Genomic DNA, 25,131 nt, shown 5'->3' with positions numbered 1-25,131 from the left:
AATAAAGAAAAAAATGAGACGTGTGAATTATGTAAAGAGACGCGATGGCTGTATCAGCGCAATGAAATTAAACGCGAAAAATGTCAAACCGCAATAAGTGGGACAAAAATTACATCCACACAGCGAGGCGGACACGATGGGGTGAAACGTCCTGCGTATTGCGGTGAGCGAATCTTGCATTATTAATAGTTCGTTTGCATATCCGACGGCGTATATCGGCTTTCTTTTTTATCTTCAATGCCTTCAGCATTTCTGTCGAATGTAAAATTGATTTTCTTTTACAACAGCGATCACAAAATACACACATTCCGTCATCGGCGGTTATATTCAGGAAATCGAAAAGCCGAGAGAGAGAGAGAGAGAGAGAGAGAGAGAGAGAGAGAGAGAGCGAGTCATTGGAGCACGTGTAAGCCGTTATTGCAAAAAAATGTTAAAACCGCAGCTTCGTCTCTTGGCTCGGCGTCGTCGGCGGCACATCCAAACAATAAACGATAAAACTTTAAAATATATCGCGCGGGGTGTCGCACGCCGACGTAAAGAATATACCGGCGCGCATTATGCGAAAAATATGATAATGACATTGCCGAATTCATGCAAGACTTCCGCCACTACGTCATATAACGCGAGAGAGAAAGAGAGAGAGAGAGAGAGAGAGAGAGAGAGAGAGAGAGAGAGAGAAAGAGAGAGAGTGTCGGTGTTGCTCATGTATATATTTTCCAGGGAGACGTATAGCCGAGAGCCGCGCGGAATGCGGGATCGGCTTTTCGGCTATATTGCGAGGACTTGAATTTTTATTTTTATTTTTATTTTAAAGCATCCTCATCGAGTCGCCGTAAATTTCCTTCCGACGAATCGGGGCAGAACACCGATGGCTCTTAACTAGCACTTAACATCCCGGGGCAGCTATGGTATGCGCATTAAGCGATCGTGGCTGATCGGCTTAGGCAGAGTTTCGCGGCGGAAAAAGGCGATAAATAAGCCGCATCGGTGCGGAAAAGGGGCGAAGAAAGGAGAGAGAAAAGAAGCAATCGATTGCGTTGACTCTAATCGGCCGCTACAAGAGTGTATTGTTTATTGCGCGACGTTGAAATGCAAATGGAAACTCGGAGCCTGCGGGAGCTTCAAGCTCCTTCTTTATGGGCTATCGTTGTGCGGATTTGAGGTCGTTGCGTAGAATCGTTTGTACGACGAGCTGAAGCTTGTATTTATGCGTGTAGTATCGAAAAAACATCTTATTCGCGTGTAAAATTGCATTTGAATGTTACAAGGGAGGATAAGCGCCGTTTCATCTAAATGTTCACATTGTGTTTCGAAACTAGATTCGAGGTTGATATTTCGGATTGTTCAGAAAACTGAATAAAACTGGGTATTTATTAACGCAGTCTTGTCTGGTAATAGTTTGAAAAAACAATTCGATCGAATCGAATTTTAAAAATACAGCTTGAATCAAAGCATATACACAGCCGAGCCATTTTAGACCGATAAACTATACGCACGTATAAGCCCGACAATAACTCAAACAAACAGAAATTACGAGCGCCAAGTATCCAAGTACATCGATAGCAGCCAAGATAAACTCATCCCTCCATGATTTACAAAACCGCGAAATGGGCCACACGCACACAGCCACACAGGCCAGACAAATGCGCCTAATACGTAATTGGTTTGGCAGAGGACGAAACAGGCCGAACCCGTTAAGATGCCTATCGTCGTCCTTCGTCACACATGTATCATACAGCCCTCTTACTATGTTTTCCTTCCGCGGCAGCCGAATTGAATATATATTTTTGTGTACAGAGCGGAGATTCGGATCGTAAAACTCGCGATGCGATTCTATCAATTCAATTTGGAGCTTTTACGGAGCGCGCGCGGCGACTTCTCGATACTGCCAAGCTGGAATCCACACGGACATATACACACCCACACACACGCGCGTATCGCGAGGTCCGATCTTTCTGCGGCTTATGATATACGGGACTGTGCTTCTGCGAGCGTGTAATATTTTTACTGCCCGCATGTATAAGATGGAGGTTCGCGGCAAAAAATTACTTAGGGGATTAGCTCTGGCTTTTGTTCCAGTCGTGCGATCGCAATAACTGATCGAACTTCTTCGTTTGGATGTTTTCGGAGCTTACCTATGCAGCATCGCGTGGGTGATCAATATGGGATATGTCTGCGAAGTTTTTTCTCACCTGAAACACACAAGACAAAGGTTCGTATTAGCACGAGTTAGAACATAGCGTATAGTATAATATCAAAGATATATTAACGGCCGATATTATTTTCATGGCCGTAACATCATTGCGCTGACTTTGCGGCTGGAAGGCAAACACTCGCCGCTAAATAAATCGCGAACTAAGAGCTGTTTTCGAGCCTCTCCGATGCAAATCGACTTTGTTTTGCGAAACAGCCGCGACGCCGTAAGCCAAACAACATATCGCGAGCTCGACGCGGCGAAGAAAAAAATAAAACCGAGTATAGAATCACCACGACCCGCTGCGGTGATTAGCATAAACAAACAGGCGTGTACGCTGTATCATTGCACAACGCGTGCCGAAAATTTTAATTCCGGGCGAATTGTTTGTACAAACGTCTTGGACGCTCCTCTTTTTTCTTCCCGCAGTCTATATAACGTTCGCGATTCGGTCTATGCCGAAAATTGCTTTACAAAGCGACGAATTTGCAAAAACGACTAGGGGGAAGGAGACGCGAAATGTCCAAAGATCGTCGTTGAGGAAACGAATGTTTATTTTTAGCTTATTATGCGTCGCGAGCTATGAGGTGATTTTTTTGCTAAGCGTCTTTTAGTACCGGCTCACGGACGTGCGCGTGGATGACGCATTGGTGAATTTTCATCAACAAGTCGAGATCTTGCAAATAATATCTGATTTGTAAAAAAACAATAGCTAATCTCGCTACAGGCTAAACTTTTCTCCTTTCATCGACTCTCTCTCTCTCTCTCTCTCTCTCTCTCTCTCTCTCTCTCTCTCTCTCTCTCGATTCACAAATCCCCAACTTTTCGCACACCCTTGCAGAAACAATTCAGTCCCCGAAACACCGATATACATACGGAATGGCGAGAAGCTCGTATATACCTCGGTCGAATTCCCGGTAGCCCCGCGATAAACTACAGCATCGCGTTTCCCGCGTCTAACGCAAAAAAAAGATCGGTAGTAATAAAGTACACGCACGCGTACACGATGAAAAATATAACGACGTACAACAGGCCCGGAATTTCCAAGGCGGCTCGAATTTTCTAAACAGGGCAGTTTGTATGCGGCGAACGGCAGACGCTTTTTTTCCCCTCCCGTGAGCATATTAGCCGAGGCCCCATGGAAATAGCCGGAGGTTCTGCCGTTATTTTTTATCTTTATTAGATTACCGACGTTCGCGTATAAATAGATACTTTGCAAGTGTGTGTGTGCGGGTGCAGAGGCAGTTCTCTGTCCGGTGCGAATGGTTATGGGCTTGTACGTGGTTTATCGCGGGCTGGGAGACGATTGTTCAGGGGGATGTTCTGCTAATAGAGCTTGAGAGATATCCGCGAGTTTCGAATGATTTTGGGAGACTGATTCTTTTCTCGTAAATTAATAATAATTTTCTTCTATAAATTTCAGAATAATAATTCGTCGCCTGCAACACTCCCCGAGAAATATAGGCAGCCCTCATCGGCAGTCCGCAAAAAAGACCTCCACGGCAGCGGGAGTAACGACGACGAGAGACGTACGAGGCGAGAAAGAGTAGGAACCCGTGCCCCCTACCTAACAGCAATTAATAGAGAAGCATATACTCACGGCGCGGCGTGCGTTCGTGCAGCGGCGCTCCGTTTCGGGGCTAATACGCGAAATAAATCTGCGGTAATAGTAAGTAATTTCGGGCCGCTATAAGTCGATAACAAATCGGGCTTCGCCAGCCCGTGACGCTGCGAGCGGTCTTTTCCACGATATGCGCTGCAGCCGCCTGTTATGTTTCTCCCTCGAAATCGTTTTAGTATAAAAAAGCTAACTTTTCTTCTAACAATTCTGATGCGGGAAAATTTTAAAATATATAAATTCACCGCAAAAAATACACGATCACGGCTCATCAATATTCGCCGTCGGCCTCTCCATGCATCGAGATTTATCGTCGACCCTCTCCCGCGCAGCCTTCCGAGAAAGCACAGCGGCGAAATTTCGCGCCGATTAGCGTACATCATGCGTTAATGAGGGTCCGATTTTATGCGCGAGGGCCGCGGCATTTTTCATTGGCCAGAGACGCCGCGCACTCGAGAAGACTCGTCCAGACGACTTTTTAATTCAATTAATTGGCATAATTATATCATAAACCTATCGATCAATTCTCGAAAATCTACAATTCCTCGAATCATTGTCTCGAGGAGCATCGGCTCGGCGATCAAGACCAAAAGTGGCCTCGTTACGCTGCAGACGGACGACGCAAAAAAGACGACAAAAACGCGCGCGAGCGAGTGAGAAGCTTGACCCTTCGACGCTCTTCTCCCTTTGCGTAAAGTGGTTCGTGAGAGAGAGAGAGAGAGAGAGAGAGAGGGGCGCGAAATTGAAAGCGGAGGGTGGCAGAGGCTCAGCTTTTTAAAGCGAGACGTAGAAAGAGAGAGTGCGGGGGCGGCTGGTTTCTTTTTTTTTATTCAGGTGAAGACGCGCAAAGTGGTTTTCGAGAATTCGTTGACCGATGGTGAGATAAATATCTAAAAAACGTTTGAGAATCTCGATACAATCGCCCGCGTTCGATCGTGTACGGAAGAAATGGCCAGTGCGACAAGCGAGTCACCCTCGCCGTCCCTTTCGAAAGAAAGAACCGTTATATCCTCCTGTACCCTATACGCAACACATCTCGCGCATAAAAAAAAGGAAGGAAGGCGAGGAACGCAAGGGGCCCTCCAATTGACCGGCAGTAATGAATAATGTCCACACACATCTGCCGGGGACGTGCGCCATCAGTATAAACTGTACAGGCGCGCGCCGGACCTTTCCGCCTGCATATCAAATTATGGACTTCCGAATGGCCTCGCGCGCCGCGCCGATCGCCTGCTGGCGCCCGTGATATATTTGGATATATTAAATTTTTTTTCTCTCTCTATACGTACGGGACTCCCGCTCTTTATCGCGCCCCGCGCAATCGATACGCGTGTGTGAGCTGCTCCGTTTTCGTACGTCGCTTTGTTCTCGTAGCTCTTCTTTTTTTTACATCCGAGATACTTTTGCATATTTAATTTTATTTTTATGAAGTATTAAATGAAGCGACGAAGAAAATTTCCGCAAATGATAAACGAACGCTCGAACTCGCATCGTATCGTACATTCATTACAAGCCACTCATTCCGTACGCTCGCGTTTACTCAGTTCAGTCCCTCTTTCTCTCCCTCTTTCTCACCCTCAAAACAACCAGACTCAAAACACACCGCCCGGCGCAGTCATCGTCAGCGGCGCGGCGCGGCTACCTGAAAATTCAAAAACGGAAAGCTCATCCCTTTGGTACACAGTGAGAAAAGCGGGAAAGACCATTAATCGCGGAGAGAGAGGGAGAGCGAGCGATATCGCGAACAGCATCCGTGCCGCGTTTTATTTGCCCTCGCCGTCTGAATTTTCCATCACGGCAGCTTTTGATCTACGCTAGCGCTCGCGTGCGAATTTAAGAGAAAGAAGCTTGCGGAGTATAGGAGTGTGCGTGGGTGGGGTGGGATGCGCGACTGCTTGCGTGTCCATTTGCGCGACTGGACTGCTGCGCGTCACGTGCGACAAATGGAGGTGTGGAGACCCGATGGAAATTCGTATATCTCAGACGTTATTGGGGTGGGATTTTAGGTGTGAAGAGTTTATACATCAGAGCAGTTCGATCACATTGCATATACGACAAGAGATTGACGGTAATTCGCGACTGATTCTATACTCGTGATCGATTTATAAATAAGACAGCCCGATCGACGTGCAGAATTCAGCGGTAACAGACGCTTCATGATTTCGAATGCCAACGAGCCCCTTAAAAAGTCATGCGTCTGAAAATATTTCCCCCTTGAGCTCACAGGCTAATCGAAGCGGCAGAGCTTTCGGAGTCGACGTACCCTTGTCTAAGTGCCGCGCGGGCGGCTTTTTTCGAGTGCGACGATATCCACCTCTTGCACGGTCCATTGGTCAGTCGCGGGAAATCCGGAAAATCGGACTAAGCTACTTTCCGCGTAAGCCGCCGAGGGTCGCGTGCGCGGGGAGGCGCTAAACGGCGTTTAGTCGACTGCGCTTTGTTTAGCACCCTAAAGCTCGCCTCGGTAATGGGGATGAAATATCGAGCTTTGGATAAGGGTTTTTTCTAATCGAAAAACTATATGCACTATCCACTGCAGGACTCGGAACTACAAAAGACCGCATACGTATAACAGAAGCAGCTATCAACGCCAGCAGCTAATAAACTCGTGCATCTTTCATAGAGGCTCTGAAAAGACGATGTGGCGGCCGCGCGCCGGCATTATACAAAAAAGCTCGAGATTTATCCCTTGTCTCGTCTAAGGCCTAAGCCGCGCGCGATGCGCATCGTGTCGCGCCGGCGTCGCCGCGTTTTCCTAGGCTTTTCAGAGCCGCTTCATGTATTCTTAATCAAACAGACGCAGCGCCGAGCCTGTTCCACATGCAAGGACAGGCAACTGTAGTCTCGCGAGGGATGAGAGACGGACACAAGAAGAAGAAGAAGCAGAAGCGAAGGCGCTAACTGGAGCGCGAGACGCCCCTCTTCTTTATCTTTCTTTTTCTCGCTGGAAAAGAGACGTGCTGATGATGGGTAGTGGGGGAGGAGAGCTGGACGATGACGCTGATATTAGGTGTTTGGGTGTTCGATGCGCTCTTTTTGACACTGTTCTATGAATCGTTGCTTGCTGTGCTTTGGTCGAACGAAGGGAAAAGAAAAGATCAATTACACCGCTATATAATATGCGTATACTCGAGTTCGTTGCTAATTCCGTACTCCGATATTTCCTCCGCATATACGACTCCTCTCCCTTCGATCAATTCATATAACCGGACTAACTGCTGGCGTCGCAAAAGAAAATCCACGCGCAGGAGAAAAGTCGTGCGCCAAACGTCGGAGATTACATACGTACACGCGAAGAAGCCACTGGTATTATTTGTTTCGAGCGTCCGTTATCTCTTTCTCTCTCTCGCTCTCTCTCTGTCTTTATCCACAGCGCTTGAAGCCCTCCTGCCTGTGAGAGCAGCCTCGAGGGCTTTCACTCCCTCTCGATGTATAGATTCCTCTGCGCGATTCGGTATCAAGGTATTTAGCTATCGGGGAACAGCGAGCTGATGCTCGGATGAGATTTGTGTCGGTGTTCGGCTTGATGTGATCTCTTTTTCTCTCGTTTATATACATATACTTTTCTTTTTTGTTCGCCGATGTACATAACTAATGGCTCGAGTCTTAGCGGGCAGGGCTCTGAATACGAGATTGACGAATTAGAATTTCAAATTATAGACACTTTACGAGCCGTATCATACACAACTCATAACACACGCGTGAACACACGCTCCAATAACTCGAGCTTAAACCATCGCTCTCCTCTATACACACCGGCACTAAGTCACGATTCTCGCTCTCCCTCTCCCCTTCTTTCTTTTCCGTCTGTCTCGCCTCCTCGCGGATTATTTCTCTACCCCCCTCCCGCGTCTTTTTTCCACCCCCCGCCTAGACTCGTCACAAACTACCGCGTGACAAATGGTTCTCGATATACTTTACGAGACAAGTCGCGTTCTTCCAACGTCTGCCCGTATGTGTGTGTGTGTGTGTATGGGTTCGACTCAATCCATCTGCGAGATTCCTCGATACACGCCGAGAACGAGATAACGAGAGCGGCAGTTTATCGGGAATCGGATATACGAGGAGGAGTTGAGATTTTTACGAGGCTCGATAGTTAATCAGTCGATCCAGTCGATAGGGTTGCGTTTTAAATATATTTTCCTCGCTACGATGGGAACATTATTCAAGATGTTTCTTTTTTCCTGCGAGCTGCGATGTACATCGTTACACCGGGTGAAAGAGAGAGAGAGAGAGAGAGAGAGAGAGAGAGAGAGAGAGAGAGAGAGAGAGAGAGAAAGAAGAAGAGAAGCGAGGAATCGAAAAACAAACGCAGGCTGTGTTTACAAGTGGCCAATTACCAAGCTGTAAATAGCCTTACGCGATCAAGTTTTCTGCACACGATGTAAATTTTCTCCGACGGCTCGGCTGGGGTGTTTTCGTGTACGAAAAAAAGTGCGAGCTTCCGCGTTTTCTCAACTAAACCAGGGGGGGGGGGGGGGCAGAGTCGCAATTAGCGTCTGGAGCTGCGGGTGAAACGATCTGTAATTTTTGTAAGAATGGACAATCTTGATGGTCGATGCCGACGAACTGAGCAAACATTTTTTTTTTATTTAATGAAGTTGGCGGATCATTGCTTATTCACGCTCATAAAGAAAAGTTTGCGCGCCTCGTATATTCGTTGTTTTCATGCGTTAATAATTTTTTAGAATTAATCGTTTTCGAATTTTTTGTATTGGTATCGGTTTATTAAATAAACTTCATTATTGACTCGGCAGCGTTTCTTCGAATAACAGTGTGTAGCGTGTGGAAAATTCTGTTTGTAAGATACAAAAATTATGAATGGTTGCTCGAGTAGTAACAATCCAGATATCGTCAGACACAGACGCATCTATTCTTTAGAGTTATTTCGAGCACGCCTAAGGTAAATTCCAAAATCACAATCTCATTCATTCTTCAAGGCGTGTATGTCTGTCGATATCTCCGAATAAAAAGTTTTAAAGAAACAAATTTTAACGCAATTTCCGAGGCTGCATCCAGTTCTAAAATTCAAAATTTAAAAAACCAAAATCGGAGCAACGAAGCCCCGTGCGTACGCCGTCGCGTCGGTCGCGCTACTGACGCTTTCCCATACAATCTGCGCACAATAAAGCCTCTACCCACTCTCCCTCTGTTTCTCTCTCTCTCTCTCTCTCTCTCTCTCTCTCTCTCTCTCTCTCTCTCTCTCTCGCTTTCTCTCGTTCTGTTTTGTTGCGTATACTGCGTGTACGCCTGTCGGCGGTTTCGAGGGGGGTTACGCCGTCGTTGCTGGTACACAGAGAGGAGGATAGAGTGTTGCGTCGATGCGGGAAACAGGCGCCGCTCTTTTTTTGGGATCACGAGCTTGCGGATTTGTAGTTTGGTGGTTGTGGCTTGATTTTCCGATGGTCGTGTGAACCGATTGACTTTGAGATGTTCGAGAGGTTCGTTTAGACTTTTTAAGCGATAACGATTTACTCTGATCTTTCGCCAATTTTACATCGACACTTCTATTAATATTTATACTTTAAAAGAAAAGACGAGCGTCACTCAATGGTTATGATGCAACATCATCCAGCAAAAGTATACTTCTCCTCTATTAATACGAAACGCTAATCGATTTACACGACGTTGTCAGTCTTGCAGAAGGCCGTAATCTTGTTACCCAGCAGTGATAAATCCTCGAAAATAACTGTATTTACCCGTTCACGCAATGCGACAGCAAAAACGGAAGCGCATCAATTATTTTTCACCAGCCGAGTTTGTTGCGTTGTCAATCCTCCGCTCCGGCCGAGTATTATTCCCGTTTTGCTCTTCTATTTTAGCGGGAGTTTTATCGATGAATGGTCGTATCGCAGACGCTATCCGTCGTTCGGTAATCAAGGTTTTTAAAGTCTCGCACGCGCGAAACGAATCCAACTCAGCAGTTATGCGTTTGTTGTACAAAAATTCAACACATTTTAATACACTTGATTTGATCCTCGAAATAGAACCGATCGTCGTCGATTTCAATTAATGAATCGAAATTTCGTAGTTCATCAAGACGCTCCGTTATATTCGAGCGAAATTGTGCAACGCGTGGCGAGAATCGGGATACACTGAAATTGATTTTCATTCTTCAGGCCAAGTTGAACTTTTCGTCGATATTAAACTCATTACTTGTTTGTTTTAGCGCGCTACACTCGAGCTTTTTATTCGAAACTTTACGAGCAACGACTTTTTTTTTTGACGTAATTTTAGTCGCGCATATGTCACTAATTTCCCGTTGATCGTTGGCTTTTCAGTGTCGTACTTGAATTTCACTGCAGGTCTTCGCGAACATTTCGCACGACGTTGAAATGTGGTCAACGTTTTTTAAAACTCGCACTATTTACTTTTCCTAGAAATTTTGTAATACTGCTTGTTTAACACTAACTTACATATATACGAATACGATCGAAAGCACGAAAGAAAAAAAGGGAGAAAAACGAAAGAAGCAGCACACACTAGAGCTCACGAGGCTCGTGTCAACTCCAACTCGGTGTATTATCCATTATTTACGTCATGCCTATACGCGTGTGTACACGGCGCAGCTTTTCGAAAGGCCTCTCGCATCCAGGTTAAGCCAACTGACGACGAAAAAGCTATGTTTTCCCGGTAAACCTTCGCGGGAGAACGACGACGATGACTGCGCCTCTCAGTCTCGATAAATACAACAAACGATTTCCAGGTATGCGCGAGCGATTGCACAACCAGCACGAGAGCGTCTGCGGTGGATCTTATCTCGAGGCACAGCGCGGACTGTTTTTTTTTTCATGGCGGTTTATTGTTTGTTTCGGGGATCGATGATGTGCAATGTTTGTCCCGGTAAATATTGGTCGTCGCGGAAGTCGAACAGAGCCGAGACGACACTGGGTAAATTCGAGCGCGACGATAGTGTTTTCCGTGAATGTCTGTACCTATATACGACAAATATTTTTTTCTCTGAGTGTTTCGAGGAAATTTTCGTAGAGCATGTAAGTCACGTCACGGGTATTATTATCCGAATTGAAGTTGTTACACGCACATGCGAAGCTCGCGGTCACGTTGGATTATTTGGAAAAGATGCGCTTGGTTATAATGAAGGAATCGATTCGCTCGCGGAGGAACGCGGAAGACGTGCGAGATTCACCTTCAAAGTTCGCCGACTGATTCGGTTTCCGATGTGAATTCGATTGTCCAATTTTGAGAGCGACGTTATTGTACCCTCAGAAAGACGAATTAGAGTTTTGTTATGTGCTAGTAACGGCACTGCTTTTGAATCCGCGCACAGATTGTTCGAAATTCCACGTCCTCGATCACTTACTACACTTTTTGGTTTTAAACTTTTTTTCACTTTGTTGATGAAAATATCACTGAGTGTCCGGGTTAAGTCACATCACTACACTTTGCTTGCTTCTTTGGTCGCCTGCAGCTGTATAGTGTATTTTTAGAATAAATTGTCAGATATTATATAAATGTGTCAGTATTAATTAGTGGGTGATGTGTAATAAAAATAAGACATTTTGTACTGCACGCATTCATATTTGGATTCGGGATTATTATAAAATTCAAGTCGGATCTAAAAAAAGCGCAACATACTTTGGAAGAGGCCGATGATTGCAAAAAAGGCAAAAAATCTAAGCGCGGAGACGCCCAAGTGAAAAGGAAACCGAGCTGCAAAGCCATCAGAAAAGAAGATGATATCTCAACAGACATAACGCACTCCAAGAGTGCGAGAGGGAGAGAAAGAGATCCATACAGACAGCATACTTTCAAAAAATCTTCTAGACAGAGGAGGTGGGGGAGGGGGAAGGGGGCTAAGGGGGGTGTCGACCGGCAAAGAGTGCGAGAGTGAGAGAGAGGGAGCGAGTGTGCGTGTGTGGGGGCTCACGTGTGTGCGGTTCACCCTGAGACGCTGAATGGACGAATCGTACGGGCGAGACGGGCGCGGAGGTGGAAAGGGAGAGGAGAGAGAGAGAGAGCGAGAGAGCGGACACACTCTGATCGGTCTCTCGCAATCAAATTAGAAAGAGGGAGAGCCTTGGGGGACTGGCAAAAAGCCCCTCGAAGTAGAAAGAGTCGGGCACGGGTCAGACGTCACACACACATACATAGGCACACAGCCACTGGCGCATACGTACTTCTCGAAGAGGATGACGAAGACGACGACGACGACGAGGAGGCAGACGAGGCAGTAGAAAATCCAGGCGCAGCAGCGTCGGGGTGCTGGTGTTGGCGCGCTGCCGCGTGCAACGCGAATGTAGTCCGGCGCAAAGCGCGAGCAAGCAAACTCTCTCCTCCCTCCTGCTGCTGCTGCTGTCGCTTGCGCTACACGACTACTACGACTACGAAAAAGGAGAACATACACACAGCGCGCGCCGGAGTGAGAGAGAGAGAGAGAGAGAGAGAGAGAGAGAGAGAGAGAGAGAGAGAGAGAGAGAGAGTGAGTGCGCGCGCGGGGAGAAGCCGCGCCGGAGACTAAACAGCCAGCAACAAACGGCAGGGAGAAACAGAGACAGACGGACGGTCGGCGAGGTGGAGGAGGCGAGGCATCGCATTTGTAGGTTAGAATATAGCCGAGCGAGCGAGCGAGAGAGAGAGAGAGAGAGAGAGAGAGAAATAGAGAGAGAAAGAGAGAGAGAGAGAGAGAGAGAGAGAGCGAGAGAGAGAGAGAGAGAGAACGCAGGTGTTGGGGCGGTACACTTGTGCTGTGTGTTGTGTCGGATGCCGCTGCTACTGGGTAACCCCCCGGTGTGCTGCTGCTGCTGTAGCTGCTGCTGCTAGTAGCGGCGGGGAATACTTGTTGTTGAGATGCCTGCGCCACTGGAGGCGCGCGCGCGCTCGCGCCCCCCACCCTTCGGTCGCGAGGTCACGTGGTGGGGGTCGTCTGCTGCCGCTGCTGTTGCTCTCCCCTCTCTCCGCGATGCATGCGCCTGTGTGTATAGATAAGGATGGATGGCTGCTGCTGCTGCTGCTGCTGCGTCGGGAGGAGTGTGGGTGGTTGTGGAGTGGCGGAGAGAACTGATGTGCAGCCCGCGCGCTGGTGGGGGGAGAGCTTAGTCGGCGAGGGAGAATGGCCTGCGCGCCCTGCAGTCGCGAGCCGTGCCTCGAGCCAGACGGGACGACGACCGCTTCTACTGCCGGCGAAAGAGAGGGTGGTCGGGGGATGATGAAGGCTTTTTCGAGTTGTTGCTTTTTTCTCCCGTGCCCGCCAGGGAGGAGGATGGCCAGGAGGTGTCGAGAGGAGGGGGGAGAGATGCGGGCTGCGCCGGCCTGGAGAGCTGGTTATGCACTTATGGTGTATGGACGAGGAAGCATTCGCTGCTCGGCGGACTTTGATTATTCGATGCTCGAGGACGCTAGTGGCGAACTTTTTGGGAGATTCACGCGGTGAGTTACGGACGACGCGATGGTTTTGAAAAACTCGCTGTCCGAGTTTGTTCGGCTGCTCGTAAGTTGTTTTGAAGTAAGCCGTATTTGATCTCTCGATTAGCAAACTGATATACTAGATATACGTCAAAGGAAGCGAGTCATTTTTAAACGTCAAACAATCAATAATTCCAAACAATTAGATACTCGGTATTCGCGCCACGTTTTCCTATTATTTATCAACTTCACCGAACGGTAGTTTCCGTGAAAATGCGTACAAGCCGCACAGATGTGCGGATAAATTCATCGAAGCACCACATAGCGATCGCGACTCGAATACAAAAAAAAAACAACTCGATTATAGACGTCACCAGATAACTCCAAGCACACCTGTCAATCGTTCTGAGACCCACACACACACACACACACACACGGAGAAAAAAAGCATTACCTATACTTGAGAAGAACGTCGACCTCGGGGGCAGCTTCGCTCCTTCCACAAGCGATGCTCTTCGGTCCACGGAGGCACTAGCACCCGGCAAAGTCCCGCGCGAAAAAATCTAGATCACCTCGACGGCTACCGCGAGCAGACTACAGCGCGGAGCTGCCGCGCGAAGCCTGTTTTCCTCTCGACGCACGGCCCGTTAAAGACAACAATGCAATATTTAAGCGTATACAATGGCATGCAGAAGCAGCAGCAGCTGCGCGCGCATTCGATGCCTCGCGGGGGTGGCTGCTACGACGGCAGATAAGGAGAAGAGAGGATGAAAAGGGGTTGCCGAGCACAGTGCGAGAGCGAGAGAGAGAGAGAGAGAGAGAGAGAGAGAGAGAGAGAGAGAGAGAGAGAGAGAGATAGAGAGAGAGATACAGGATGATACTATAGGCGACGCACTACTTCCCCTCTGCTGTGCCGCTGGCGGTTAAGCTTCCAGGGACTGCTGCACTTGGCTGTTTCGTTGCAGCCTTTTTGTCTCCCTCTCTCACCTTGCCTTTTCGGCGCTTCTTTTTTCGTATAGCATTCTCGTTCTCGTATAGCATCGATTCCGCCGCACGCGCGTTTTTGTGTGTGTGCATGCCTTTGTGTGTAACAATAATCGCGGTAGCTAACCGTTCCGCGATGTAACCGTCGCTCCTATTGATTCGCATAGCGTACGTAAATAAGCCTTTTGGGAACTATAGTTCAGGCAAAGCGGTCAGACCTACATTATGCCGAGAACGCGTCAAAGTCACCATGTCGGGCGCGTTGGTTTCTTCGATTTTTTCTCTTTTAAAAGGGCGCATATACCGTAGGGATGGACATTCGAAGAAGGGTGCAAGTCGTTACTGCCGGTTCATGAACTACGTCCAAGTTATCGACCTCATCGGACTTCGGCGGAAGCTTTGTATCGTGGCAGAGAATCATTGCGGATGAATTTGGATGATCTCAAGCTCGCTGCGATACATCATCCTCAACGTCGACTCGTTCCAATTCTTCGTGTCGGATTAATTTCTCTGTGCTTTTTTTCTAACCTGGAAACGACATCCGCAACCATTTGCCAAACTGCGATACCAGCAGCTATGCGCATTCGCAGTTTCCCGATAACTGCAACCGTACAGCCAGACGACATCTCCGGAGACCGTAGCCTTCACCATCGCTACCACTCCATTTCTCTCTCTCTCTTTCTCTCACTCTCTCTTTCTCTCTCTCTCTTTCTCTCTCTCTCTCTCTCTCTCTCTCTCTCTCTCTCTCTCTCTCTCTCTCTCCGCACGAGCTTACAGGGCGTGCTCCAGCTTTTCTCCAGCGACGCAAGATAAAGCCAGAGCGAGAGCGAGAGAGATAGGAGTTAGTTGGTTCCGGGGCTCTGACGACGCGACGGTGCAACGGAGAACCGAGGCACAATACAGGCTGCTGCTGTATACGACGCGGGAGGCGGTTTATGGGCCGGCCAAGCCTGGTGGGGAGATCGGCGTCAGCGGAGACGCAACGCCCTCCTCCTCCTCCTCCTCCTCCTGTACAGCGTTAGCTCCGAGAGGAGAGGACTCGCTGTGTGTACGTGTGTGTGTGTGTGTGTGTACACTCCGGAGGAGACGAGGGGGAGGACGCGAAGCCTGGCAGCTGCTGCTCCTTTTTCTTTGGATTTTCATCTTCTCAGGCCGAGAGGGAGACACAGCGAGTGGCTCTGGGCGTATACTTCGTGTCTTTCTGTTGCCCGGTATTGATGTCCTTGCGCCACGCCGACGCAAAGGCTGCCGACTGCGCGGAATATTGTTGGAGCTTGAGAAAATATCCGAGGAAATTCGGTTCTTTTCGACTTTTTACTCGTTTCATTCTCCCGATCAAACCGCACTTTGTGCATGCTTATATCGCGGTCAAAGTACGAAAACTCCGACCCACAGCAAACTTCCCACACGTCGGAGCAGAGAAAAAAATCCGTTCTCGCCCCACGGCGAACTTGGCTCAAAGATCGGGGAAATTCTCGCTCCAAAAACTTTGGTCGCAGTCGTCTCCGCAGACACGCAGAGAGACTGAACCACCAGTAGTAGTACTACTGCTACCAGCGTCAGCGACGACTCTGCCGATGGTCCTCTCTTTCAGTTCCGGCAAAGCTCAAAGAGCTATGTCCACGTCGTCTTCTTGCTCGATTACGCTGGCAGTGGCAAGCGCGCGAAACCTCGCGAGTCCACGAAGACTCTGTACTCGAGAGGGCGGCGTTTCGCTCCGCGGGCAAAGACAACATTTGTGTTGCCGCTCGTTTGCTCTTTCCGTGTGTTATGACCGCTCGGTCCCTTACGCTGCGCCTCTCAGAGCTATCTGTCTATTCGTTCTTTGATGCCTGCGACTCACCGATTTTTTTTTTCCCACCTGTCTACCTCGGACCTTCGTTCGCGTTGAGGATTAAGCTCTTTTTTACTCTATTGATGTTGCGAACCGCGTACTTATACTATTGTTCCGGACGTAACCGAGGACTACTAGGGATAAGAGTAAGTGCGGCGTATTTATTCTTTATTAATAATATATTCTACCTATTAGTAGTTTTAGCGAACGTTTTTCCGTCATTTGGCTCTCATATGCGCGAATCGACAAGGCGATTCGTGGCTTCAAGTCAATACGGTTAGGAGTGATTTTATAATCATTCCTAGACTGCCACGACCCCCTATAAGAGTTTTACTCCGCGAATTTTGAGGGTCACTTTCAGTACGGAGAGGCTAAAAGGGCTGATCTGTGACTGCCAGGCCAGAGAGTCGAGTGGCGATATAGAGGAGCGCGCGCACTGCTTCGAGTCCCTTCGGTAGTCCTCGGGAAAGCGTCTTTGTTTTAGCGGGCCCGAGTTTTTGGCGGCGTTTAATGAGTAGAGCGTCAGTTCTCGGCGACAACTTGTGAGAGAGGGTCACACCAGGACCTGATCGTTAGGAGATTTCAATAAAGTCATAATATCTGATCAACAATGATTTCACAGTTTATTTTTGAACCTTAATGTAGTCTTGTCCCATACAACTATGATTGTTATCTTCGAATTCGTATTTAGAGTCGTGGGGTTTAGTCGGTTTTGACGTACATCACTTTCACCTCCGTTGCGCCCGGGATGAAATATGCTAACGAGATTTCATACGAGCTCAATATTATTATTATCTTAAGGCGCTGCATGAATTCAAAACGAACGAAAAAACGAGAGAATATTTATGCACGGGACAGAAAGTTTCTCCGCGGGCTGCGTTACCCGTATCGCGATATTTGATTAATTAAAGAAACTGGATTTAAGCTTAACGGAAATAAGATACACTCGTTGTTAATTGGATTAAAGGCAACCGAGTTTTCCCGGCATGTTTTCGTAGGAATACGCTTCTGAAAATCTGCGTTGTATGCAACTAAATTACATTAAGAAATTCAGTTATTCAGTATTAAAATAAGAGCACACAACGCCGCATCTGATTGATTACGATCGAGTGAGGTAGAAGGAATTATAACTGGTATTTTTATGCGATGCATCATTAATGATGTTAGTTAATAAAACCGATATTTTCATTATTATACCCTGAAGGAAATAATTCGATTAATTGAGATTCGCATTTAAAATCTGGTAAGTAACCGGCATGACTGGCTCGAATGCGAAATTGCTGCTGTATTTTGGTAAATATATCGAGGATGATAATTGGATTTGTATGTTGTTTTGAAAACATCGCCTTGATTTCCAAGAATCCGAAGCTTTTCATGGACGAGAATTTAAATCTTTCGTTTACTCACGTATCTATTTCGTGAGAGAATCAGAGCTTTGGCACTCACTTGAAACACAAAGAGGAGACAAATTTTAGATTGACATTTCGGTGGAAGCGGGCGGATAACTAGATGATCAAACAACTGCTTTTGACTATAGTTTGAAAATGTTTTAAAAGCTACCAAGAAACTCCACGATTTTCCACTGTTTGAAAATTAATACTTTTACATTGAACTATTTTCAATAGAACGAGATCTTGCTATATAATTTATCGTATGTGTAATTGGTACCCTTAACCGGTAAAATCAAGGAGGAGCAACTGGTAAAATCGAAAATTTACGGTAGCAGAACTCGAGATCATAATATTTAGTAACTCCGAACTGTCTAAAATCGTCCTATTTAATCTAGACCACCGCTATACATTGGCTGCATCTGCCGAATCGACAGCTCAATTTAGTTATAACACTGGCCACTTGCAGCACTGCTATCGATTGGCCAATACAATTTTCCATGCAAGTGCTGGCTCAAACTAAACAAAAAAAGGACTTGTTAACATGACACCTGTAACTTGAATTCTTAACCACTATGCTTTATTTACCGACATTGCAATCATCGACTGTCCCGCGCATATTCAACGCATCGCTCACACATATCCCAGCCGGCAAAGAAAGAGTAAAATGAAATCCAAAATTCAAAGACTTCCATCTCGCAGAGAAGAAAGAAATCAGCGACGCAAAAACCGCTGGAAGGAATAAAGGCTCTTTCCTGCTCCAAAGAAACGAGCCCTTTCAAAAAAAAAAAAGGAAATAGGAAAAGAAAAATCCAGTAGCGGCGGCGGCGGTAGCAACAGCTTTGCGAGCTTGCAGACTCGAGCTTTTCCTCCTCGGCGAAACATACCTATGTACGTATATCCACCCCGGGAAAAGCTAGGGGGTGGGAAGGGGTGAGCAGCAGCAGAAACGCGCAGCAAGGTGGGGGAGGTAGCAGCAACAGTAGCAGCAGCACAGAGTGGGGGAGGTAGCTCGACGCGGGAAAATGGGGGTGGCGACTAGGTGGAGGCAGCCGCGCGGCATCGGCCAATAAGGCGACGCCCGCCCCGGCTCGGAGACAATTCCGAATGCTACCCAATAACAAACGTCTTTTGTTGTTCGGCTTCTCTCTCTCTCTCTCTCTCTCTCTCTCTCTCTCTCTCACTCGCGAGAGCTTTTCTCTGTTTCTCCTTCGGCCTGTGGATATCGCGGAGGTGGAGTTTTTCCTTGTGTGTTTCGTTTTCTCTTTTTGCCACACTGCTGCGAGCTTCTCCTTTTTTGCTGCTGCGATGGTGTGTATAGAGGCAGCGTCAACACATTAAGAGCTGGAGGTTGGTCTGCTGGTACCAATGGGACTGGATGCCTATCGTCGAGCTGACTCCGCTTTGCCCTTAGCCTCCCCTCTCTTCCTCTGTCTTCATGTTTTAGCTACGAGGCAGTGAAGGGCTGTTTTAAAAACTTTTTTACCATAAGGTAAGTGGGATATGAGCGCTTTGAAAGTTGAAATTTGTAAATATAGGTTGTGGTTTACAGAGATAAAAATTCAATATCTTCTGTAGAAACGATTACCGTTACTACAGGAAACGGTACACGTTGATGCTAGCAAATCACAACGTATGCATAATCATACCGTCTACTCGACACAATCACTCGTCTAAACCGAAACTCGAGCCCTCGAAAAATCCAGAAATAAAACGACATTCACATCGAAACAATTAAATCTCTCCATTCTCTCGACTCGTCCTGCAGCATCCCAATGAAATTCAGGCTCATCCTCTCTCTCTCTCTCTCTCTCTCTCTCTCTCTCTCTCTCTCTCTCTTCCTCTTCCTAACCGAGCGCGGAAGTTCGCGCGACGAGCCAGCCCGCTTTTAATGTGTTGGCTTAAAATAAAAGAGCAGCAGCGGAACCGCAGAATGAAGCTCGCCTCTCTCTCCCTATCTCTCTTTCGTCGCGAGCAGATAAATATTCATTGACGTCTTCATCAGGACTTTTATGACTCTCCGCCGACGCCGGAGCGAGAAAAAGGAAGAGAAGCCGGCTAAAGTCGAGAGGTGACTTCTTCTTCATCTTGGAGTTGGCCTCGGCCGTTGCTCATTCCGTGCGCGAATCTTCCTCCCCCGCCGGCGAGTAATTGCATTTTGCATTGTGCAGCTGAGAACGTGGTGTCGAGAAAGGATGGGCTGGAACTGCACTGCTGCATGAGGAATCGGTATTTTTAATGCGAACTACTTGAGTTATTACTTTTGAATGGTAATGTTTACTTTGAAGCTGATGCTTTCGGTGGAAATGGCCGAGTGCGGTAAGCCATGCGCTCAAATGTGTTTTATTTATTTTATGCAGCTTATTCTCGTTTTTAACGTAGGTCATGGTAATTGAGAGTGATTGCTGATTCTCAGTGGAAACAGTCGAGTTTGGCAAGACGTACTACACAGCTAAGCAAGGTAGTAAAAACTATGTACAGCAGACATGAAAATCCAATAATAAGCACTAATCAGTCATGAGAGTAGAGATGAAAAAAAAAAGACGAATCACAATGAGCATTGTGCGGATCGCAAGTTATTATCAGTGTTTGGTTAGCTTGGGCTATATGGCGATAACGGGTTTACGTCAATACGCCCGGCAACGTATGCGCGAACTCTTGAGAGTATACGTTGTATATTCGAAAAAGTTTCTCCCTTATCTATCTATAACAAACAGAGATGCCGCGCGACACATTATCTTCGCGAATAGCAAATATTGAATGAATAATTCTTTTTTTTTTCACCATGATTCCGGCCCGTCTCGTATCGCCCGATATGGCATTCACGCATCGGCTGTGTGTGGATCTAGGAGGAAAACGTGAGCTTCACGTGTTTTGTTACGAGCTTTTAACCTGCAGATGTTACATATATAATAATTTCATTAGTCTTTATGATATTTACCGACTTCACGTGTACGTGCGAAGCGATATATTTCTCGCGGTTATCTTTGCTTATTTCGGTAAACGTTTGTTTGGATAAATACAAATGCGGCGTTATTAATTTTCGAAAAAATTCCAATACTTTCGCCCGCGTGCGTTACGTAAATTTGGACTTGTGTGCTGTAATGTCTCGCGACACTTAATTATTTATGTCTACAAAAGGTAATCCTGAGCATCAAAATTATGATTCGAGTTTAAAAATATAAATCGTGTAGACCGCATAAATATCACGCAATGCAAATATTACCGGTGAAACTCCTCTGGGCTGTGAAAAAAGGCGAGTCATCTGAGTGTCAAAGGGTCTCGAGACCCAAGACAAACGCCAAGTAGACTCTACGTCGCGACAAAATTGAAATTTCTCCGCCTGAGCAGAGCGTCTCGCTCGGCAACTCATAAAAACTTTAAACGCCTTACGAGTCGAGTGTTGCTGCTGCTCTCTTTCTTTCCAATATAAACTCGGGCTCACGCGTCCCGTCGATTGACTCCCTGATGCTGAATTTGCGGGGGTGAAAAAGTGTGCTTTGGGTGTGTAGAGTCTGAGACGAGAAATGGATAACAACGATGATTTTTTTTGGATGAAAAGTTGGTCCCTTGATGATGTTTTAAAGTATTATTTGAAATAAAAACAAACGGACTATGCAATTTTTAACCGAATGCTTAGATTTTAATAATACTACGAAACAAAACATTTTTATTCACTCGATTAGACACATCCAGTCGATCCAGCAGACTGTATACCTACAAAAAGTCTCGAGAGGCAACAGCAGCGTCTCGAGCTGTGATTTTATTTCGCGGACGAACCCTCGCCTCCAACTTTCGGCTTGCGAGAAATTAGGGGCTTACTCGATCTCTTTCTCCCTCCTTTCTCGCGTGCGTTGCTTAACGCCTGATCCGCCGATATCAAGCCCCTCCTGCATTCGTTCTTACTTTTGTTTCGACATTTTACGATTCTGTGCAGCAAAAAATTTGTCGCGAAAAACAAACGGTACACGATCCCACTTTCCTTCCACAAAAGCAAAATTATCGAGCTTTAAAAGCTCCGCGTTGAAACCGCGCTTTGTACACACGACAAGCAGCCGGAGTTTACAACTGGCTTATACTTTACTACGATTAATTATCTCAACACGGAGGTGGTGCTATATAATTCGCGTGTAACAAATGAACTGCAAGTTACAAGCAACTGCGACGGTGCAGTGATAATGCTACGATAATCCAGTGCCGAAAGTGTGCGCGCGCGCGTGCGTGTGTATACAGGCTAATAATAAACCTGTTGCGCTACTGCTGCTGTGCTGTGCCGGTACAGCATTATAGTGCAGTAATGCCTCTCGCGCTCGAGCGACGTCATAATGTGTCAGCTCTGCCGTTACGGATATACACACGCGAGAGGGAAGAGAGAATCATTTTACGGACGAATTTCGAAAGCCGATTACTCTCGGCGAGTGCGCGCGTGCAGTCTTTATTGGCATGTTAATACGTGCGTTCACTCGACGATGTATGCGGATGTGCATTTAATTCAGAAATTTTATGGCTTGGAGCGCGTATTATCGATTATATTGGGAAAACAAATTATGACTCGTGTAGGGAAGTGCCAATACATGATGCTTGACACGGGAAATCAATATCGAGCTGTTGCATGATACCATTGCCGTTTAAACAATTAAATATGATAAATTCGCGCAACCCTTAAAAATGTTCAGCCTCTCTCCCTAGCAACCGGCTCTATTTAATCTGAAAATAGCCCGCGCGACCGCATCGCCTGAAAGTGCGGAGCGAGACAAAGCTGGAGAGAGGGCGATATCAAACCGGAGAGAAATCGACGACGACGCTGACTGGCTTGTTTGTCGATATGCTGATGTAATTATATTATATTGCTCGGAGTGTTCTGCGGCGGCGAAGAGGGAGAGGAAATTTCGCAGCCGAGAGCTGCACGTGTTTATAAGATTACGCACATACACATTAATTCAGCGCTGCGCCGTCTGCCGAATGAGCGAGAGAGAGAGAAGGGAAGTTTATTTATTTTTCGTTATGGGGATTGGTTATATATTATAATATCGGCGCAACGCTCGCGTGTTTGGCGAAGCATTGCAGGCCTTTTATTATAAATCGAATTAAAGTGCATAATGTTTTCGATGACAAAATTCGACGCGTTATATTTTCATTTCATTGATATTAATATGCAGAATCGCGGTTTCTTGTTTTTCGAAACATCTTATTAATGACATGCAAAAACGCGAGGACAAAAGTGCCAACGCGGGATATCGTCGCGCGGAGTTTTGAAAGGCGTATATGTAGTAATAACGTTTATCGGAAGAAGTTCTAGGTTTCGCATTACGGCGAGTTGCATCGGTAGAAGCACTTGGGTGTACGTGTATAACAGTGCGATGATCCCGAGTCATTCTGTCTTTCCAAATGATAAGCGAATTCGCTATCGCGCTCGAGAACGACTCAACAAAAAGCTCGCGATCCTCGCGCCCTTGGGAAAAAGAAACGAAGTAGAGAGAGAGAGTGAGAGAGACAGTCCTGGTCGTCGATACCTCTCGCGGCTCTAAAAAGCATCAGTAGCTGGGTGTGGGCGTGATTAGCATTGCGCTGCCGATGATCAATAGTGGAAACGTCTCTCTCTCTCTCTCTCTCTCTCTCTCTCTCTCTCTCTCGCTCTCCCTTCTCATTCTCATTCTCGCGCGGTGTGCCTCTCGCTCCCTTATCTCCACAGCTCCCACCGTCTGTATCTTGCCCGTGCGCGAGCTTATTCCGGCTGAGGCGTCTATCGAATACTCGCGAATCGTATATAGGAGAGAGATGAGAAGCTCACGTTGATGCTAAAGTGGACTGTGGGTTGGAAATTTTTTGCTGTGGAAATCTTCATCAAATTAGTATAGCGCTACGATGCAGGTGTTATTATGTTGAAAGCCTGCACGTGGCTTCGATGCGCGCAAAGAAGTTTTAATAAATTTTCGTTTCAATTCGCGCGCAGCCAAAATTAAACAGCTGCCCTCACCATACACGCAGTCGAAGCGGATTACTCGCGCGCGCTCACAACGCTGTGTCAACCCTTCCTACGCTCCTTTTACGGCTGCTCTGGGCTTCATGTGGGTCGATGCTTCTCCCTCTACATATCTCTCTGTCTCTCTCCTATATTCTCTTCCTCTATGTGTCCTGCGTCCCGCTGCATAGCAGGACTCTCTCTCTCTCCTCTCTCTTTCTCTCGGAGCAATCGAGCAACGCGGATGTTCCCTTCGTTATGTACCTGGCTGAGAATTAATTTTCTCTCTCTCTCTCTCTCTCTCTCTCTCTCTCTCTCTCTCTCGTATAGAGGCTGAAGTGCACGTGTGTTTGTACTTCGTTTTTATTGAAAAATCTAAACGCTTTTCTCCGAACGCGCGACTCTCAACGAAGTTCGAGCTACACGAACAGCGTCAGATTTCGTCTAATAAGCTTTAGCCAATCATAAACGACGCAGCACTTTCATTTGCGTACACCGAATCCGCGGTACGTGTATATATACTCTCGACTCTCTTCGGAGAGCCGTAACGTTTAGGAGTGTATTCCTTAAGCGGCGCGGAAAAGTTTGCGCGAGAGAGGAAGAGAAAAAAGAAGGAAGAATCCGCTGGAATGACTAGAGCGAGGCGGGCGCGCGCAAACTTTTTCCTCTTATATTTATTGCCAACACTTCGGCGCGAGGGAGAGAGAGAGAGGGCGGCAAAAAAGTGCAGAGCCAGCAGGATCGCCCAACCCGCACCGACGACGTATATAAGCTTCCACGTGTGTATACTGTTGAACAGTGGGTATTTCGTTGATTTTTGATTCACTCGGTTTAATTATTTACTATTAATAGCTTCAAGTTTGACACCAACTAATCTATCAGTTGTCAATTATGTATACAGTGAAAGCTGGCGTCCACAATGGATGCGAAGCCGAACGGTGCACGGATCGGGAGGAAGGGGGGCGAAAATATCGAAAATTCCGCAGTTATACACACATCTTTCGGGGTATAAGCTCGCGCGGGGGCTGCTTTATTCTCCGGTGTCAGCAGGCGGGATATTAAGCGAGCGGGCGGCTGTGCGCGCCTCGGAATTACGGCTGGAAGAGTAGTGGGAGGATTTGACTTTTGCCGCCGTGAAATTCTCGAACGCCTCGCTATTGTGACTGAAGGAGAGGAAAACCGAGGAGACGCAAGCGCTCGTGTGTGTATGTGTGAGGCGCAGATTTGCATAGACGCGCGAATGAACGCGTTCGACGCTGAAAAATGTATCGTTTGCGAATTGCTATTGTAAATATATTTAAAAAAATGTAAAACAAGCCGGACAATTAATTTATCCCAAAGCTCTCGCAGCCAACAATCCCCCGCCGAGTAAGAAGAAGCGGTAAAGCCTTTTCATTTTCGCCGACGAAGTTTGTTCAGGACCAGAACGCGAGAGCGTCTTCTTCAGCAAAAAGCTCGCGTAAAACAACGCGCGCGGCTATTTATTATTCTATTAACGAATCGACTCTTGTGAAGCGCTGCAAAAAAGGGTTGCAGCGCCGCCCGGAAGAAGAAAAGCTCGAGGAATCCGTCCGTTCGTTCGTTAGTTGGTGTATGCATGAGTGTATGTGTGTGTGTGTGTGTGGCCGGATAGCTTGAGCGGGAGGTATCTTTTTGTTGACTCTCGCTAAATATTGGATAAAGATGGTAAATATGGCCGCGGTGTGGACTCAAGTTAGGAGCGCGCGTGTGGATTCTTCGTAAACGGCTATTTCTTTTGGCCGTTTTTCTACGCCGCTGGTTTCACAG

At 46.9% G+C, this 25,131-nt stretch overlaps 1 protein-coding gene across 26 annotated transcripts in view; it reads right to left on the bottom strand.

Annotated features, from left to right (window-relative positions):
• The window catches only part of LOC100115252 (forkhead box protein P1), a 221,518-nt gene that overhangs the window by 29,429 nt on the left and 166,958 nt on the right, over nucleotides 1–25,131 (bottom strand). The window contains exons 1-2 of one of the 26 annotated variants that reach the window (XM_031929096.2): nucleotides 11,951–12,531; nucleotides 2,136–2,192 (exon numbers count right to left, since the gene is read on the bottom strand). The exons of the other annotated variants lie outside the window; for them this stretch is intronic. The gene's annotated coding sequence lies outside the window, so the exon portion shown is untranslated. Of the gene's footprint in view, nucleotides 1–2,135; nucleotides 2,193–11,950; nucleotides 12,532–25,131 lie in introns of those variants that run through there. 26 annotated transcript variants of the gene reach the window in all.

This window comes from Nasonia vitripennis, chromosome 4 (genome assembly GCF_009193385.2).
Source record: "Nasonia vitripennis strain AsymCx chromosome 4, Nvit_psr_1.1, whole genome shotgun sequence".
NCBI lineage: Eukaryota > Metazoa > Arthropoda > Insecta > Hymenoptera > Pteromalidae > Nasonia > Nasonia vitripennis.
This window is presented reverse-complemented; position numbering and strand designations above follow the sequence as displayed.